The sequence below is a fragment of the Lagopus leucura genome, unplaced genomic scaffold (genome assembly GCF_019238085.1).
Source record: "Lagopus leucura isolate 7727_CA_CO unplaced genomic scaffold, USGS_WTPT01 Super-Scaffold_73, whole genome shotgun sequence".
Lineage (NCBI taxonomy): Eukaryota > Metazoa > Chordata > Aves > Galliformes > Phasianidae > Lagopus > Lagopus leucura.
The window spans coordinates 8,867,092-8,885,773 of record NW_024962252.1 but is presented as its reverse complement, the minus strand read 5'-3'; the positions used below and the strand labels follow the sequence as shown (position 1 = coordinate 8,885,773).

Below are 18,682 nucleotides of genomic sequence, written 5' to 3'. Positions count from 1 at the left end.
AAACCATTGCGACTGAGAAAGATTGCTTTTCCTAGGTAAAAAAGAAAAAAAAGGTCTTGGCAGAAAAGAAAAAAAAAGTTTTAATAGCACCTGCAAGTGCAGATTAAATCATTTGTAACGATTCATTAAACTTGATGTCTCAGATACTGCACCAGTGAAAACAAGCTCCACTGATTTCATCAGAACACGAGGACTTAACTAAGAGGCAATGGTAATTTACCCCAGGTGACCCAAGGTGTCCGGTCATATAATAACCCTTTCATCCCTTGGAGCTTCTCCTCAGGTCAGTGTTGAAACAGAAGAACCTGTAATAAAGCAGATACTGATGTGAAGTACCAGAATCTTTACTGATGCTGGAGACTGCTTCTCCTTCTCTTTACCCCACCACACTCATCCCACCTCACCCACAAACGGGTAAAACAGAAACTGCACATCCTGAAACTTGCAGATGCACTCTTCTATCTGCAGAGACATCCAGCTTAGGGAGAACAATTAAGAGAAATGCTGCAGGTTCAGAAAAATCCCACTATTCACAAAATCATATGAGCTATCTAGTTGTGGGTTCCCGTATGAGTAGTAGTAGTCTAAAGATACAGCAAGTGAGGTAGAGCTATGAGCCACATGGACATTACCAATGAAGGAACAGGCAGAAAAAATGCAGACTGCAACATCTATCAGCTAAATTGCTGCTCTGCTTCTAAAATATGGGACTAAATCGGGCAGGCAGCGAACAGATTGTGACAACTTGGTGTACCTCAATTCTTCATAGCTCTACTTTCAGTACCACTATTTCAATGTCCTAAATGCTGAGTGATGGATGCTTTAGCACCCTTCCCAGAAACACCCACTTGTGATGGTAAGATTGGTGGAAATGACTCGTGAAAATATAAACATTTCATCCCAGCCATTGGTCACATTCTCCTAAGTTGAGTGAAATTCTCTGAAAGTCACTAGTATACAGGCACCTCTGTGTGTGAGCATGTGTAAAGTGAGTGAGGGTGTGGGTGGGGAAAATATGTGTGGTGCAGAACGAATAAAACAGAAAACCCCAACTCTCTCTCTTTTCATGCGCAAGGAAAGTCAGTCTATTCATGTCAGTGCGAGCACTTCTGAAACAAACAAACAGGAAAAGAGGGAAAAAATGTTTCTCTCCAGTTTTGATACCATCCCCGAAAGCTGGTGAAGAATTATGTACCAGCACAATAAGAAGGAACTGATGAGTTGTACAACAAGGAGAACATGAACGAACATTAATAGAAAACAGTGAGTGAAGAAGTGATGAGGATTAATGAAATGTGAAAGCCTGGTTAAATTAAATCAGTGCAGCACAGAAGAATGTAACCAAACCACAAAATACGGGTCCCATCATTTCATGGAAATACATTTTACCATCTTCTGGCACAAATTTACCAGAACTGAGAGAGAGACCCAGAAGCTCTGAATTCTCTTCCTTCTTCTTAGGCTCAGTAGCACCAAAGGGCACAGTGTGCGAGGTGTGACAAGGAAGCAGTGGCACTGCTCTGAACATCTCCCACCACAGACACAGAAACTGCTGCCAGCTGCCACACACATTTATGTGTACACTCCACATATTGTATTGATTACAAACAAGAATAACTGAATGTATCTTCCAGTTCCTGAAATAACACAGGAGCAGTTTTGCTGGGTCAGACTGAGCATTCTTACAGTTTTTTCTCTCTTTCCCTGCAATGGATCTAGAGAATTGTAAAAGAAAAAATACTCATTGTGTCCAATTGCATCACTTATGTTGTCATGATTTGTTTTCTGATATATTTATTCCACCAACCTGTATAGTTAATTTCTGTGCATCTTTAAACCTTTTTTTTTTTTTTTTTTTTTTGCATTCATGTGTTTACGAGTTGCTCAGCCCAGCTACACACTTGGTTTCAAACCCGACATATAACCTTTTGAGTTGGAAGGAACCTTTTAATGTCATCCATCAGCTCCCCTGCAAGGAACAAGGGACATCTAGAATTAGTTACAATTGATGTCTACTAGTTCCACTGCTGCAAGAAGGGTTGAATTACCTTTCTCTATTCCCCTTCCCAGTGCCTTTCATTATCTCAGGGACTTCCATCAATTTATCCTTTCTGCCTGTTCCATACATTTGACTATCTTTCTTGCCCTCACCTGTACAGAACTCTGGGCTGAAGTTTTTAGAGAGCCCAAAAATCTTTTACTCTGTGAGGTAAGAGCCAATCCAACAGGCATTACTAAAAATCTAAAGTTAGCATCAATTTATGCTTATTATTACTGAAACATACTTGCCATATTATAACACAATCAGTATCATCGTATCCCTTTAAAACTCTTTACAGCGTGTACTTTTCCTAATAGCTTTGTATTATTTGTTACTTCAATATTTCCTCTGCCAGATATTTTTCTTACAGGTCCTTGCATACATCTTTTGGAGACTTCACTAATAAGCTATGACTGGAAAAGCTGACCTTTTATTCCTATTCTTTTAATTAGCTCTTATGGAGGAGCAGCAAAAGAAGAGAATAGGATACATGAAATATTGGAGAACAGTCTGTGCTGATGAAGCGCTCTTTGTCTCAATACATAAAATACATGAAACAAACTGGCAAATCTGCACTTTCCCTTATTTGCACTTCTTATGGTGCCTGAGATTGTAAGGTTCACAAAGTAGTTTCTTCCTCAAACACCCAGCATTTCAAAACTAAGGAACTCTGATCCAGCAAACAAGAGTATGAAAAGGAAAAGGTAAGAGGGAAAAAAGGAAGAGGGAAAACCACTCTTTTGATTGTCTTATTTCCTTCCTCATGAGCATGCCTCACTGGCTAGATATCAGTATGCACCATGGTCTCACTCCACGATGGAGTTTCTAACTTCAGCTCCGGCTTTCGTCTTCAAAAATACCTGCAGAACATATGCAGAAAACATCTATTCTCCATTCTTGTAATCTCCTTTTTTTGGAGACGCATAATGTTTGAGTTCAGAAGAAAGATAATATCTGGGGTCCATATGCTACTGAAAGTAGTTTAACTCATAATTTAAATCTACATTTTTAGAAATGCTTACTTCTTTCCAATTTCCCCTCTACAGAAAATGCCAGTGTACCCATCTGAAGGGCACGGGCACTTCCCAGTCCATTCCCATTCTCGGCTACTGATCATTATTAATTGATTTTGTAAATGGACAGAACCCTTTAGGGGCATTACATGATCAGTAAGCTGCATTGGAAAGCCATAACATGATACTATGAAGTATGAGGACTGCTCTGAAATTAATGCCTCCTATTTTATAATATTGGCCCACAAAGTCAGAAGCAGATGTTGATGGTATGGCAGTAGAGATTGAACCTTTCCACCAATAATCCGTTCTGTTTTGTTGCTGTTTGACAGATGAAGCAGAGGGGCTGTCTGACAAAATGGAGCGACATGGAAAGGCATATGAAGCAAAGGTGTGGAACTGAACTCTTTCATGTGGAAGAAATGGAACCCACTGACATTCGTTGATGTTTGTTGAACATTTACAGAGACCAAACAGTGGATGTGAGTGCTGTGAGGTGGTAGGTGATTCTATTCCTCTTCTCACAAAAATAACCTACCACATTTATGAAGATAATGATCTTTTCTAATCCTGTAGGTCATTCCCTACATAGGCTCCTGGTCCCTCCCCGTGACAGGACCAGTGGAACCGGTGGTGCTGCTTCAGTGGAACCAGTCATGCTACCTCTTTTCATGTCTTTCTTAGTCCTTAAGAGAGGCCTAGGTGGCAATGAAGCTGCTGACCAGAAGTTATCTGGAATGAGGTGAGATAAAAATATAAGAGAGAAAAAATTTGTGACTGCTGCCTTCTCTATACCTTACTTTTCATTTTGTAGTGAAACATTGAGGTAGCACTGGTGTTGCTTTTTTTCCTTTTATTTTTTAAGACTTTTTTTTTTTTATATTGCCAACTTTCCAAGACTCTTCTTTTTAGAGGGATATTTCTTTCCTTCCACATTTGCATGTCTTATGCCTGAAACCAAAAAGAGGAAAGGAAACCTGGTCTTTTGTCCTGTTTTGTACGTTTGCATGTGTATTTAAGATTTTTCCTTTTCTGATTAGAAGCATACATAATAGCAGCCCAGTAGAATTTATATTTTCTTAGGCTTTTTTTTGATTTATCTTCATCAGACATAGTTAAAATGGATACTCAGGCCTGGTATAAGCTTATTTCTTTAGTCATCCACTTCCAAAGTATATGTTTGTAATAATCTGTGAAGAGACATTATGGCAGTTTCCCTACTATTACTCAATAGTTTTTTACCCCATTGTCAAGGAATAGTAGTAATCCCTAGGAGCAAGGAAGTCCAGAAGCTATACCTAACATTACCCAAAATGCATGGCAAATTAAGTCCAGTCTGGACGTCACTTTCCATCACATCTCTATCATTGCTAGCTCATTCACATTTGTCTTGCTAATCACGTGAGCAAATTCACGAGAAAACCTAATCAGAAAGCATAACATGGCACTGGCAAATGTCTGAATGAGATAGGTGATCCTCCTTCAAGTCTGGCATGCATGAGATTCATTCATGAATAAAGCTTTATGTCTGTACACTGCACTGCCATCGCAGCACCCATATATAACTTTAAGACAATTCTGCCAGATACGGATGGTCAGCGAATGTAGAGAAAGGCTGTGGGTCGGTGTGGGTCCCATAGTCAAAGGAGACTCTTGTGAAATCCTCTGTTTTAGAGGAATGCCACTTCCTTTCCACACGCAAAATGGAAAGAATAGTCTCTAAATAGTTTGAAGAGTCTTTCATAAATCTCATTTATACTGGCCTGGTATTGCTTACTTAAATAGTCCCTGTTATAAAGCACTCTTTCAACAGCAATAGCAGTGCTTGGCATAGCAAACACTTAGGCCTAGCTGCTTCATGGGCATAACTGCCATATGATAATATCGTTTATCTGTAAAATAAAGATAAACCTTGAAAATAAATAGCAATGCTTCTTCTTCACAGTTATGCTTAATGAAGAATACTTTTCATGTGGTGATTTAATTTCAGTTGGACTATTTTAATAAGTAAGGTCAAGACCTTGTAAGAACTACAGAGACCAATGTTGTTGTTCTACACAAATTAGAGTTCCACAGCATTACCCTTGAATTAGTGTGGCAGGCTGATAAATGCACGAGATGTGGTTTTAGGACATAACACTGAAAACAGTGTTCCTGTGATTGTATAGCTAATATAATATTTTGATTTGAAAACTTGACTATGTGAATTGGAAGTCATAAGGTACCAAGCTTTCTTCCTTTCTCTGCTAGTAATGCATTTTGTGGTCTTGAGGACCATCTGCCTTTATAAGACAATTGTACCTGTCCCATAGAGATGCTATGAGCATCACTATGAACACATAAAGCCCCATAGCTCACAGAAACATGTATTATGAAGTATAATTATGTACTTATTGGAAAAGTCCCTGATTGTCTCGTAGAGACAATTGTCACACAGCACTTACTATACATAGGGAGTGACATACAGTGATGAAGCAGTTAAAACTGAAAACGATATTCGTGCTTCAAGACAGAGCATTTGCATTTTTGGAGAATGGTCTTGTTTCTTTTTATAGATTGGCTTAAGAAGCTTTCAGAAAGGCTAAAAATACTGTTTTATATTAACTAGCTTTCCCTTTCTTCGAGCTAAGCGCACTGAGGTGTGGAATGGTTTTGTTGAGCTCGTGAATACTGAACTAGAGCTACAAAAGTACAAATACTAGTATATTATATGAACCCATTTTACATAGTGGTAGGAACCATGCATTACTAAGGAATCAATATCTTTTGAATTTAAGACCTTTATAATCATATAGATTGCCTTCAGACACAATATATACCATAGAATTTCACCCAAGGACTTCTACATCAACACTGTAATTTCCGGTCAAGCTAGAGCAGTTTTTTTACAAAGATATGTTTTAAAATTCTCAAAGGACTGAAACTCCACAGTACCCTAAAAAACCTGTCTTAGCTGCTACAGTCTCATACATCTTGCACCTTGTGTGAACATCTTCAGATTAAGCTTTCAATCACTGGATCTTGCTATGGCTTTGTCTGCTAAATTAGACATTCCCCATGGACTGGAAAACTGTTTCTCAACTTGGTCTTAGAATCCATGATCAAGTCACCTTTTAACCTTCTCTCAGATAATCTAAGTACATTGAGCTTCTTTAATCTTTCAATGTCAGGCAGGATTTTCAGACTTTCAATTGTTCTCGCTGTTCTTTTCTGTAACCTTTCAAGTTTGCCTTAATTCTCCAGGAGTAAGGAGGTTCAGCAAAAGGCTGATGGGATTCTGGGATAGAAATCCCTGGGAAAAAATCTCTAGTATCAGTGGCTACTGGTTTTTCACATGACTTTAGATAAGCCAGGTTGGCAAGTTGCTCTTAGAACAGGAATCAAAGAATTTACAGTATCCAGTGACTGAAGGTAACAACAAGGCAAAGATCAGAGCCTCTAGGACTTAAGACTTGACGGGAGAAACTGTATTTTAGCATGTTGAGCTTTCTTCCAATCTGAGTTAGAATCAAAAAATGTTTTTAAAGCTCAGAATCCTCTAAGAAATTTAAGCACCTTTCTTCACACAATTTTATTAATAATTTTACCAGTTTTTCATTCCTTATTCACTGCGTCCCATAAAAGCATTTACAAGATCTGTGATTTGGAAACTGTCTTTAAATTTTAAAGATTGTTTTGCTAGATCAAGTAGAAAACAATGTTTCTATTACAATCAAATGCTATCAGATGGACTAAAATGATAGAGCAATTAATGGTTGGGAATGTTTACATTCATTGATAATTACATAGCATGGTTATTAAACATTCTGAATGTTTGAAATGCACCACTTAACCCAAAAACACCTTGGTTGAAAATATAATAGTGTTATATTTTATTTACAGAAGTGTGGTGTAGTCAAAATTGCAGAGTTACATCAACTCTTGCCCCTTCCCAATAATTCTCACTTCCCAACAGATAAAATAAGCACATGGTCATTAATAGGTGAAAAAAAGTTGAGTGAATAACTGGAAGGATTAATGTTATTATTCTCATTCTCTGCTGCTCTAATCTGTAAACTGTTTTCTAGGCTAGTTTATCCTTGCCCTAAAGCTTATATACTTGTTACTGGAATGTGCATATAAAATGCTTCTAAAAGAGAACAGTGCATTGGTGCAAATCAGGTCACATGATGCTCTCTAAATGGGACTGAGTTTCTCTTCTTTCCTCTTCTCACTCCTCTCACCAGAGCCCACCTGTTTACACCCAACTCACCAGCAAAGAGACGTGACATCAGTGTCCCTAGGGTTAGTGAACACTAACCCTATGTCCTCCGTTGGGAGTAAAGAGTCAGACAACTTATAAAGACAGCCATCAGGTACCAATCTTCCTGCCCACATTCTCCTTTCCTTAATGACATATCCTGCTCTCATCACTGAGAACCAAGGCAGGAATTCTCAACCCAAATTATATGCAGTAGTGCATGATGTGTCCACTTTCTCTCAGTGCTCTGTGTAAAACCAAACAGTTCAGTAAGTAATAACGTAATTAATCAATACCATCAGACACTTCTCTAAGGGAATTTTTTTCAGATAATGGTAACATGCAGCTGCATAGCTGTTCTCTAAAGAAACAGTAAGTGGTGATATGTCCATTGCACCAGTGACTGACCTGAGCAGAAAGGGCTACATCTGGGGTAACAAATGCTGGCTTTAAAAAACAGCCATGTACATATTGCTGAAATACTCATTCTTAAAACTGCATGCCTAGCCATGTAGTTTTATTGGCATCCTACGTGCCTAGGGTAGTACCATCAAGGTCCTCCTGCAGGGAAAGCTGCTATAGGGTACCAACCAAGGTCAACCTGTGCTCAGAGAGCAAAGCCCATGAGGCTCCTGGGGAGCAAAGCACAACTTATAAGTGCAACTCTAATTCCAGACTGAAACTCTATCAGCCTTTCTGCTTCTTATGTGCCAGAGACCAAGATAAAGGACAGGAAATAAAAACTTCCATTCCCTTTGTTTTTAATGTATTTCTGTTTATCACTTCATTGTATCATTTTGTGAGGCAGCTTCAAAGCTTTGTAGGCAGGCTGAATATTAACCATTCCACCACGATCCACTCAGTTACTCCTGGCACAGGTTAATCCCTGTATCATAGGCTGCCACCAGTTTGCTAAGCAGCTTAAAAGGACATGTTATAACTTTGACAATGACCCGCTAATGGTTTTACATTTCTCAGAAGTATTATGAGCTATCTTTGTCATTTTTATCTTCTAATGAGATCAATAAATTTAGGAAGCAGACATAGATGGAGAAAACTGCAATGCCACAGCCAAGGACATGGCATGTATAACTGCTATACTATAAATAATAATGCAGAAAGCATAATCAAACCTTGACTTTTACAGAGGAAAATCGAGTTGCAAGTGCCTCAGCCAGCATTTAAAAAAATTTCCTCATTTGTTAGGAAAACCACGTAACCTCTGATTTCTTCTTTCATATCACACCATGCCAATCTCTTAATGAAAAGCTTCACACTGAGAAACATGTTTCACTCAATGATTTTTTTCTTTTCCAGTGGGAAATAACAGTTTTTGATGTTTTAACCCACCCCCGCAGTCTTTGGTGCCTCTACATGAAATAAGCATGTTGGGTTAAAAGTTTTGCATAGCAGCACAGCATATTTTCCTGTTTCTTGAACACATATCGCTGTCTCTGCCTTCACTCTTCTAACAGCTATGAGAAGTCCTAGGGTTAAAAAAAAAAAACAAACCACAGAGATCTCAGGTGGCTTCTAGAGCAGGGACTACAGCTGTAGCTGTAGGGTGATGTGGCAGGGAATGGCTCCTCTGACCCACACACTCCTGCTATGTCACACCATGCCCAGCTTGGGGCAAGACCCTGGGCCACCTCCGGAGAAGCTCCTTGGCCTGCCAGTCCCCTGGGAAGTGCACAGTCCCAGTGGTCTGCAGAGGGAATGATACAGTATTTGCAAACAGGATTGATGCATCCAATGCCGGAGAGGCCTGGGAACCGAGTCCACTTGCCCTTCTCAGACATCTAAATTATACTCCTGTGGTTATCCTCTCCAGCACCCTACTTGCCCAAATAAGCCTGAAAGAAATTGAACATTCAGTGGCCCCGAGACCCACATTTTATTTTACTGGTTCTTGTTCAACATAGTTAATTGAAAGCCTGACATCAAGCAGCTGCACCTACAGTTATTTCTCCAGCTCAGTAACTGTTGGCACAAGGTGTTTTGTGGCAAAGCAGAAGACATGCTTCTGGAAGCTTACATCTTCCCAGGCAAAGAATTATCAAAACAAGCTTAATTCAGCTAATTACGTAAGTGGTCCTAATTTCTGCAGCAAGTAAGCATTCACAGTGCAGTGGTTGTAAAGGAGAGAAAGGAGCGCTCCATCTCATAGTGTGCTGCAGCACATCTTGGTCGGAGCGCAGGATGGTTCAGCCCGCAAAACTCAGCCTGAAAAATACCTTGTAGCAAATGACTCCCCATCCTACCTGCCTGTTCCGTAAAGAACTATTCCCTTCACCAGGGCTTGGAACTGTGTGGTAGTCAGATTCAAAATTCTGACTATAAAGCTTGATGGATTTATGCCTTGTAAAATAAAGATATCTTTAAAGAACAGCCCCATGACAATATTTAGGAGGTATTATAGCAGAGCATAGGTACTATTCTTCATTCTCAAGCAGAAAGCAAACTGTGCTGCTGGCTTACAGAGCCTTCCTTTGGAACACTACTTAAACAGCAATAGCATTAAATGTAGAAAGATTCATACTAACTGTACATGTGTCTATAAACAAAGGCAGGGCTAGCTGCTAATCCAAGTACCCCAGGAACGTGTGGTTTGGCTTGGCAAAGATTTCCTACAGTAAAATAGAACGGTTTGGATTTTGCTTTTCTGTTTTTAGCAAACGATCACAGACGATGAAAATTAAGGCAATTGAGCACCTTTGAAATGCCAGCAGTTCCTGCCTCAGTGCATTGCATTGTTGTGATGACAGGAATGAGCCCCAGGAAGGCTTTCAGTGGCACTGCAGCCGTGCTGCTCTAAGTGCTTACTGCTGACATTGGTGCAGATGAGCCCAAGCTATATGTGAGCAGAAAATCAATTACAGAAACTAAAAAAATGGGGAAGGGAGAAAAACAAGTCTCCAGTTATCAAAAGATCTTTCAAACTATTGTGCACTCACAAACCAAGAACATGGTGGGTTTTTTCCCAGCTTTGAAAAATTCTGCTTTTGATTTGGATGACAGAACCGGATCATAAGTGTGCATGTTGCCCAGTGAGGAGGATGTGAGTCACAGCGCTGGTCTGGGCCCAAGAAAAGCACAGAGTTCAGTGTTTGCATTATCCCTCAAGCACACGTGAACAGGACAAATGCAAAGATGCATTTGCATAATTTAATCTAGGCTTTATTTCTCCCGCAGTATCTGCATTCTGCTGTTCACCTGCTCCAAAATGAAGTTAATAAGGACTCCAAAACAGACATACGAGGCCCAGCTCTGCCCCCTTCCTTAGCAGATGCAGCAGCAAAATAGCTTTGGTGTAAATAGAAACAGGGCAAATTGCATTGTTTGTTGGGAAATTCGTCTTGCTGTATTCCAGATACCATGTAAAACCACCTCGCTGGCCTTCTGTGGAGGCTTTGCCTCTTTTTTTTTTTTATTATTTTTAATTGTTATTTTTTAAACTTACCAATATAGAACAGCTCTTTCCAATCTTTTATTCACAGTCAGGTGTTGTGCCATGGACAGAAACCATACAAGATGTCTCCAGAGTGATCAGGACATAAATCATAGAATGGCTTGGATAGGAAGGGACCCTAAGGGCCACTTAGCTCCACTCACCCGCTGTGGGCTGCCCAGAGACCCATCCAACCCAGCCTTGAATGCCTCCAGGGATGGGACACCCACAACTCTGGGCAGCCTGTGCCATGGCCTCACTATCCTCTGAGTAAAAGATTACCTCTTAATACCTAAGTTTTCCCTCTTTTAGTTTAAAATCATTGATGACTGTTAACTGAGTCTGGAAAATAAGTTCAGGCTTACAGCAGCTATAGCTCACTCATCTAATTTTGATCATGTCCTCCGTCTACTGGTTTATTCTCCCATTTCCATAGACATGGCTGCAGGGGGTTCAGCTCTTCCTGTAAAGTCACTGTTTTTAGCCACAGTTTCACTAACTTTTGACATTATCTATACATCCAGCTTCCATTTTCCCTGTAACTATCTCTTTTTTTGAGACGCGTCCCTCTCTACAAACACAGTTGCAAATGTTAAATTTTACATGGCAGCTTGGAATCTAACGTAATTTAACCCATGCCCAATCTCTCAACACTGAAAAATACCAACAAAAAACAGCTAATTTTCATACAGATTAGTAGGTCAATGGAAGAAAAACACTAAAACTTGTTTTGATCTCCTCCTGTCTCCAAATCCCAGCCTGTTTGGCTCTAAAATTTGCAGACAATTTTAAATCCTGAGGTGACAGAGAATCACCAAGCTGATGCTATGACACTTCCAAGAGCTGAGTGTAACTACACCTACTTTTGATATAACAGTCTGGAAGAGTAGGAAGAGCTGGGGGAGACAGAACCTCTGGATATTTCTATGCCAAAACAGATTCAGCAAAATGATATCAAGGAGACAGAAAAAAGATTTTACAACTATTGCCTTCAGCTGCATTTCACCTTGTTCCCAATATTTCATCTCAAAATATTTATCTAATTTCTAATAAGAATGCTGTGCTTGTTAAACGCATGCATTTTAATCAATTATTTGCTGGTAAAGCTATGGCATAATAAAGGCCAGAAAGCACAGTAGAGAGGTAATGAATTCATACTGTTGGAGCGTGCTTTGTACATGGAACTTCATGGCTTTAGAATGTTTAATATTTCAACGCAAAGATTAGGGTTTATATTTTACAAATTCTTCAAATCTTACACTTTTGCTTTGTAACTTTACTAATAAGAAGCTAAATAGAAAGGCGCAATATTATAATGGATGAAAATCTGTTATCCACTGAGGCCCTTGACCTTAATGCATACACTGAGCTACCTAAATGTGTTAAGGAAGATCTACTTTTGAAAACGATACTTCAGTGCAAGATCACCTATTCAAGAATATAAAACATGCCTCCTTATACACATGGAGTATCAATGACACTGATGAATGACTATTAGCACTTCAATGATGAAATGAGGAGACAAGAGTGAACACCACCTGGTACTGTAAATAAGCATGCTTTAGAGAGAGAAGGCATAATTTTCTATCTAAGGTCTAACCATGACCTCAGTTCTGACCTGAAGAGACCACTTTCCCTAGTGATTAGATCAGAGATAATCCCACTATGGCATGCACCCAGGTGTGTCAAACTGAGCTGAAGAGCTTTTGTGACTAACATTGGGTTTTTAATATTCAAAAGCAGGACCAGGAATATCTTGCAAACTGAGCTCAATTTGCACGGTGAGAACCGATTCTTTTTCACACTGTAAGCTGACTACATCCAAATTTCAGACAGCATATTTTAATACCTTACCAAATGTTCCAAAATTGCTGACTTTTCAATAAATACAGTCACTTGTACAACTAGTTTGTGATCCTCCAAGTTCTGCCAATACAATTTATATGATGCATTATGAGTCCACAGCATCAGCACACTATTAGGCTGATAGACACAAATCTTATTGATGCAGGTACTCCAGTGGTAATTCGTACATCCAAGTTTAACACTCAGAACCAAAAACCATGCTCACAAGGCAAGTATTGCTGTTGCCTAAGCCTGCTGCAAATAAAAGTATGTTTCATTTCTTGATGCAGATATCCATCCCTGCAAATTCATCTATACAAATTTTATCTCCCAGCCTTCAAACATTTATTTTTCTTTTCTACTTTGCACACATCACTAACTCCCGATCTCCAGCAATATATCTTAGCACCTGAAACATTTATCCTTAAAGCTTCAAGTGGCGATCTCTGACCCATATGTTACAGCTGAGTGGACAGAGTGACCTACTGCAGTCATTCAGGACTCTGCTCTTAACCAAAAAAGAGAAGTGCCTCTCAGATAATGCATGGCCATGAATCAGCTGGTCTGCAGCAATACATACAAGGGCTGAAACTCAGGGGACTCACATGCCTACATGCTGCTAAAATCACAAGTGAGTAGAACCCTAGTAAGATATTGCAGTACCCTGACCGCACAGCTGAGCCCACGGACTGGTGAGCTGATCAGTAAATGGTGCTTCCACACATCAACTACAGGGCTGTAGACCTCCTTTCCGCCTCACACAGAGCCTGGTGCTAGCATACATTTTCCCTAATCTTTGATGTTTATTAGCATTTCTTTGGTGAGTTGGTTCCATGTGTAAATATCTGGTTGCTGTAGTGGGGTTTTCTACATACCTATTCTACCAAACCATTTAAAAATAGCAAATGATCTTGTGAGAGTTTCACTTGTGCAACAGCAAGCAGTTTCAGCATGCTAAGCAGTTTCACTTGATTCAGCACCATTAATATTTTGGTTCAGCAGAAACTGTTTCCAATACACAGTCGCCAGTCACACGGTTTTATTTTATATAGATCACTCCAAAAGCAACACCTCCTATTTATTTCCATGGAAATGACAATAGCTTCAAAGAGCCATATAATACTTTTGATGGAGAAAATTCCCAGACAAAACCCTATTTTTCAGCATAGTCACCACCATTAGCTATGCATTTTCACCAGTGATGAACAAGAGCCTGGATGCTGTGCTTGTAACAATCTGTACCAGCAGAGGTGACCCACTGTCACAGTCATCACTGCTGAAAAGCACCACCCACCACCTCACTGCGCTCACATCCACTCTTTGGTCTCCATAAACATTCAGCAAGCATCAGTGAATGTCAATGGGTGCCACTTTTTCCACATGGAGGAATTTAGTGGCGCACCTTTGCTACATACTCACTTCCGTGTCAGACGCCATTGTGTCAGAGTGCCCCTCTGCTGCCATCTGTCACATGGCAACAACATGTAATGGAATAATGGTGGGAAGGTTCAGCTTCTACTGCTATACCACCAACATCTATCCCCTGATGCCATGGGCCAACATCACAAAATAGAAGACATTAGTTTTGGAGCAGCCCTCATAAATAGCGACATCTTGATTGCATGAAGTAAATCAATTGCAATGAAGCATCTCCCATCTATCTTTACTTAGGGTTATTTTCAGAGACATGACCTCACCAAATTCATATAAATTGATATGAATTCATATACACCTTTTTCAAGTACAGCAATTTCCATTAGATCTGCACTAAGTATCAGTTGGTTTTGGTATCACACTTTGCCAACTCTCAGGAAAGATCAGAAGTAGATAAACAGGCTCATGGTGCGTTTCTGCACAACAATAAAAAGCAGTGAGCAATGACAAGCAGAATTTTAAGGTATATTTATGTTGACTCACATACTGCAATAGTCAGGCACTCACCTTACCATAGTTCTGGCTTGCCAGACACAATGTTTCTTACCATAAATACCAGCTCTCTCCCATTAATGCGGAAGGAGAGCTATATCCAGAAATACATCTATAGTAAATGACTCTGGGAAGGGAGAACTCCTCTCTCCATACCACAGTAGTGGTGCTGACCTTCCCTCTGGCTCTGCATCCTTTGAACCACTCTGAATTGTTTATCAAAATCATAAATGAGGCACAAGTCAATTACCTTTTTAGTGCATAAAGCCCTGAGCGTTGATTACATGAGCAAGAGGAATATTTACTTTTTAATCAGGGTTGACTGTGGGGTGTGGAGGTAAGGCTATTCTGAAGATTAATTAGTTAATATTTGTAGGTTGCTTTGAAGCTACAAGATAACTAAGTATTTTTATAGCACCCAGCTAATAGCCTTAACACTCTCAGCCATACTAATGTCAAGGACTTGAAGAGTGATCACTCTAAGTGACTGCACTGAAAACATGCAAAGAAGGAATTTGTGCATTCAGTCTCAAGCACTATTCCGGCACCAGCAAATACAGCTAGAAAATGGTACACTTGTAAAACACCAGTAGAAGGGGCAGATAGTTGCATAGGTTGCACTTTTACCTCCTTTTGAGTCAGTGTTTGGACTCGGCAAAGATGAGCATTTGACACGTCACAAACATGGCACATTTGTTCTCATGACAGGAAAAGTTCAGGTTGGATATCAGGAAAAACTTCTTTACTGAAAGGGTTGTTAAGCACCGGAATAGGCTTCCCGGGGAGGTGGTTGAGTAACCATACCTGGATGTGTTCAAAAACAGTTTGGATGTGGTGCTCAAGGACGTGATTTAGCAGAGGGTTGTGAGAGTTAGGTTGGACTTGACGATCTTTAAGGTCTTATCCAATTTGGGCAATTCTATGATTCTACAATTCTATGACATTCTGCTTAAGAAAAACATAAGCTTCCATGCTCAAATTGTAGATGAAGTGCTCCAAAAGATTTAGGATCTTGGAAAATTTGGACCTTTCCCCTGTCCAGGTGGCTAAATCCCACAGTGAGATTTAGGTGCAGAAGTATTTTCTAGATGTCAGCATGTCTGACTTGCCCAGGGTCAAGCACAGAGGAGAAAAAAGTTCCAAATCACTGCTCCAATCACCACCTTATTCTTCTTTTCCTAAAATAGACACAGAGCTCTCATGTTCTGCACTAGGACTGCCACCTTTAAACAAAAGTTGCAGAGGTTAGCTCTTTTTAGGCTCACAGTCCCCTCACAATCCATATAGAGGATTTAGGGTGATGAGGAGATGTAACAATCTCCTAGGCAAGTAAAAACTATAAAAGCACAGAGGATGTTCAAACTTTGGGAGCTACTAATTACATCACTCTTGTGCACTCCACAGCAGCTGGCCAGAGTGCAGCATCAAACCACAGCAGGAAAATAGCTATTCTGTCTGTCACAGTGGTGGTGGGCATTTGCCACTGTGAGGAGATCATGAGACCAGGAAAAACAACAAGGATGGCACACTGATACCATCTGATGTTCTGAGATCTGTCCTCAGGAAAGTTAATAGGCCTCCTGGCATATGGCTTCAGCTGAGACAGTGGGTAAGATAAAACCCAAAGGTCTCCAGATGAAAACATACATGACAAACAAGAAATTTCTGAAGGGGAGAGGATGGAGTGAATCACCACGCATGTAACCAACATTTAAAATCAGATAACAATTGGGAATCTTGTTACCACTAATTATGACAAGGCATAATGTCCCATAAAGGCCCAAAAACGTATAAGAGATAAGGGCCTCTGACTGGATATGCTCTGCTGCATCCAGCACAAATTGCAGACTGGAAAACTGAGCAGGTTCTTACACGATCAGGTATTATGCGAAGTGTTCAGGATTTGGGTTAATGAATACAGCGTTCTCCCAGATGTCCCATCATTGTTCCAGAGTGGGAGGAAAGCTGGCTGCAGACCAAATCAAATTTTTATATTCCTCTTAGATAGTGCCAGACACTAAGATTTCATCAATATAACATCTGAGGCACAGAGACAACGCATCATGGTTGGATAACCCTTTATTCAATCCATTTTGCTGAAGACAGGACAAATAAACTAAGAATCAGAACATTTAATGAGTCATATCAAAGGTATAAATTGAAAGTCAACACTTGTACTGAATATAATCTAGCTGAAAAAGAATTTATAGTCTGGAATTTCCCATTTAAACATTGCTGCTGCTTCTTGCAGATATACTCCAAATGCTAACTTTAAACACTGCCAGTCCTTTCAAGTTGGTTTTTTTGCTTATTTTATAATATCTTTAGGATGCACATCCTTCTCCAGGGTAATGGAGAGTATAAGAAAAGAAATTAATTGCTAAAAATGCCTGGTTTGCTTAGAAAAATTACACTATTTAGTTTTTACTAAGTAGCTAAAAATCATTTTAAGTTATTTTTCTTTAAACATATCATCCTTTTTTGTAAGCAGGATTAAACAAGCAAGTTTCTGGGATGTGCAGAAAGGAGATCACTGGAAGGAAAAAAAAAAAAGGCAGTCAGCAAAACGCTAGAAATGCTTCAGAGGTGATGACAGGAATAAAGAGTCAACATCTGCAAAGACCAACAGAAATTCACCAGAAGAAATAAACCAAACTTTGCACAAAGATACACAGAAATGAATAATAATTTGCAAAAAAAAAAAAAAAAAAAAATATCGCACATGGCTGTTGCACAGGGCTCATTGCCCTGCAAGAGTCAAGCTGAAATTAGGGAAACGCGTGTCTTTGGGGAATTAGTTTCAAGTTTGAGGCATAAAAACAGGCTCAATGATTAAAAAGCTCAGATCCTGTTCAGTTAGACTGATTCAGTTTGGGCCACACTCCTGCTCACACTGCTCGCTTAGCCTAAACCACTGTTTATGGTTGTGCAGTGCATATGCGTGTGTGCTCACTTGTGCATGCACATCCATGAGACCCAAACACCTGCACTTTTTTTATACCTTTCATAAGCAGGTCAGCAGCAAGCATTCACTGGGCATGAAACAACATCAAACTACAAAATGCTTCCTGCCTGGTGCTGGTGAGGATTTCACTTTGGAGTTACAAGCAAATATCTAGAGAGTCCTTCCTGCAGATAAAGTCACCACAATGTTTGATGCACTGCTTCATAGGTGTTCTTTCTCAACATGCACATATGGGGTCAGATAACAGCAAAAAAAGAAAAAGAAAAAAAAAATCAAGAGGGGAAAGAAAAGATACTATGAGGCTGCTGGCCAAGAGCACATAGACACACTTTAAGCACAAGGGCTTAAAACTCTTCCGTCTCTTCAGGGATTCAGCCAGAGCCTAGAATTAGGGACCTGCTGCTTTACCATGAATTGATGGTAAATGGGAGGCAGAAGGTGGGAGACAGATGGCTGAGTCATGCTTGGAACACAAGATCAACATTTAGCTTGTGCAATACTTAGGGCTGCACCTTCTCTAGGTTCAATGATGCCATGAATTGGCTCAGCAAGAAATATTCCACGCATTAAAAATGCACGGAAATGTATCTAGCCTGAATATATCAAACCCAAAATTCAGCCAGAATGACGAATTTATAGGTTCTTCATTTTTTTGTAAGAAAAAAAAAAAAACCTTTCAACTTTCAGAAAACCAAGAAAATCTCACCTTTACTTATGTCCCATACAAAACCTTTTCACTTCACTAGTCACAGAAATAAGAAACACAAGTGAAGAAGTATTGACTTGCTCTTAAAGGGAGAAAATATTTGCATAATATACTTTCACAAAAACTATTTCTATGTCTGTAAGAAGGTGGTAAGTTGATAAAGATGGAAATGTATTCCTGGAACTTCAGATCAGGTTTTGTTGATGATAGGTAAAAAGTTGACCTGTATCTGAAGGCTGCCCTGTCTTTTTAGCATAAGCATGTTCTCTTCAGCATGCCTCTACCTGAGCCTATCCTAGATTTCCATTCAGCTCTGGCTTTTTGTTCTTTTTTCTTTAAAGTAATTATTTACAAATTAGATTTCTTAAGAGTAAACTATCAGAGGAGGTATACTCCACCTCTACAAATCTATGTGATAGATCTAATTATTTTTTCTGTAAAACTACAAACAGCATTCTAAATAATGACAATCATTAGAAAACATTAGGGTCTGTCACT

At 39.6% G+C, this 18,682-nt stretch overlaps 1 long non-coding RNA gene across 1 annotated transcript in view; it reads right to left on the bottom strand.

Moving 5' to 3' along the window:
• Positions 1-256: 256 nt before the first annotated feature.
• The window catches only part of LOC122183260, a 39,191-nt gene continuing 20,765 nt past the window's right edge, over positions 257-18,682 (bottom strand). Inside the window, exon 3 of the long non-coding RNA XR_006180171.1 lies at positions 257-305. This is a non-coding gene — a long non-coding RNA (uncharacterized LOC122183260). The remainder of the gene's footprint in view (positions 306-18,682) is intronic.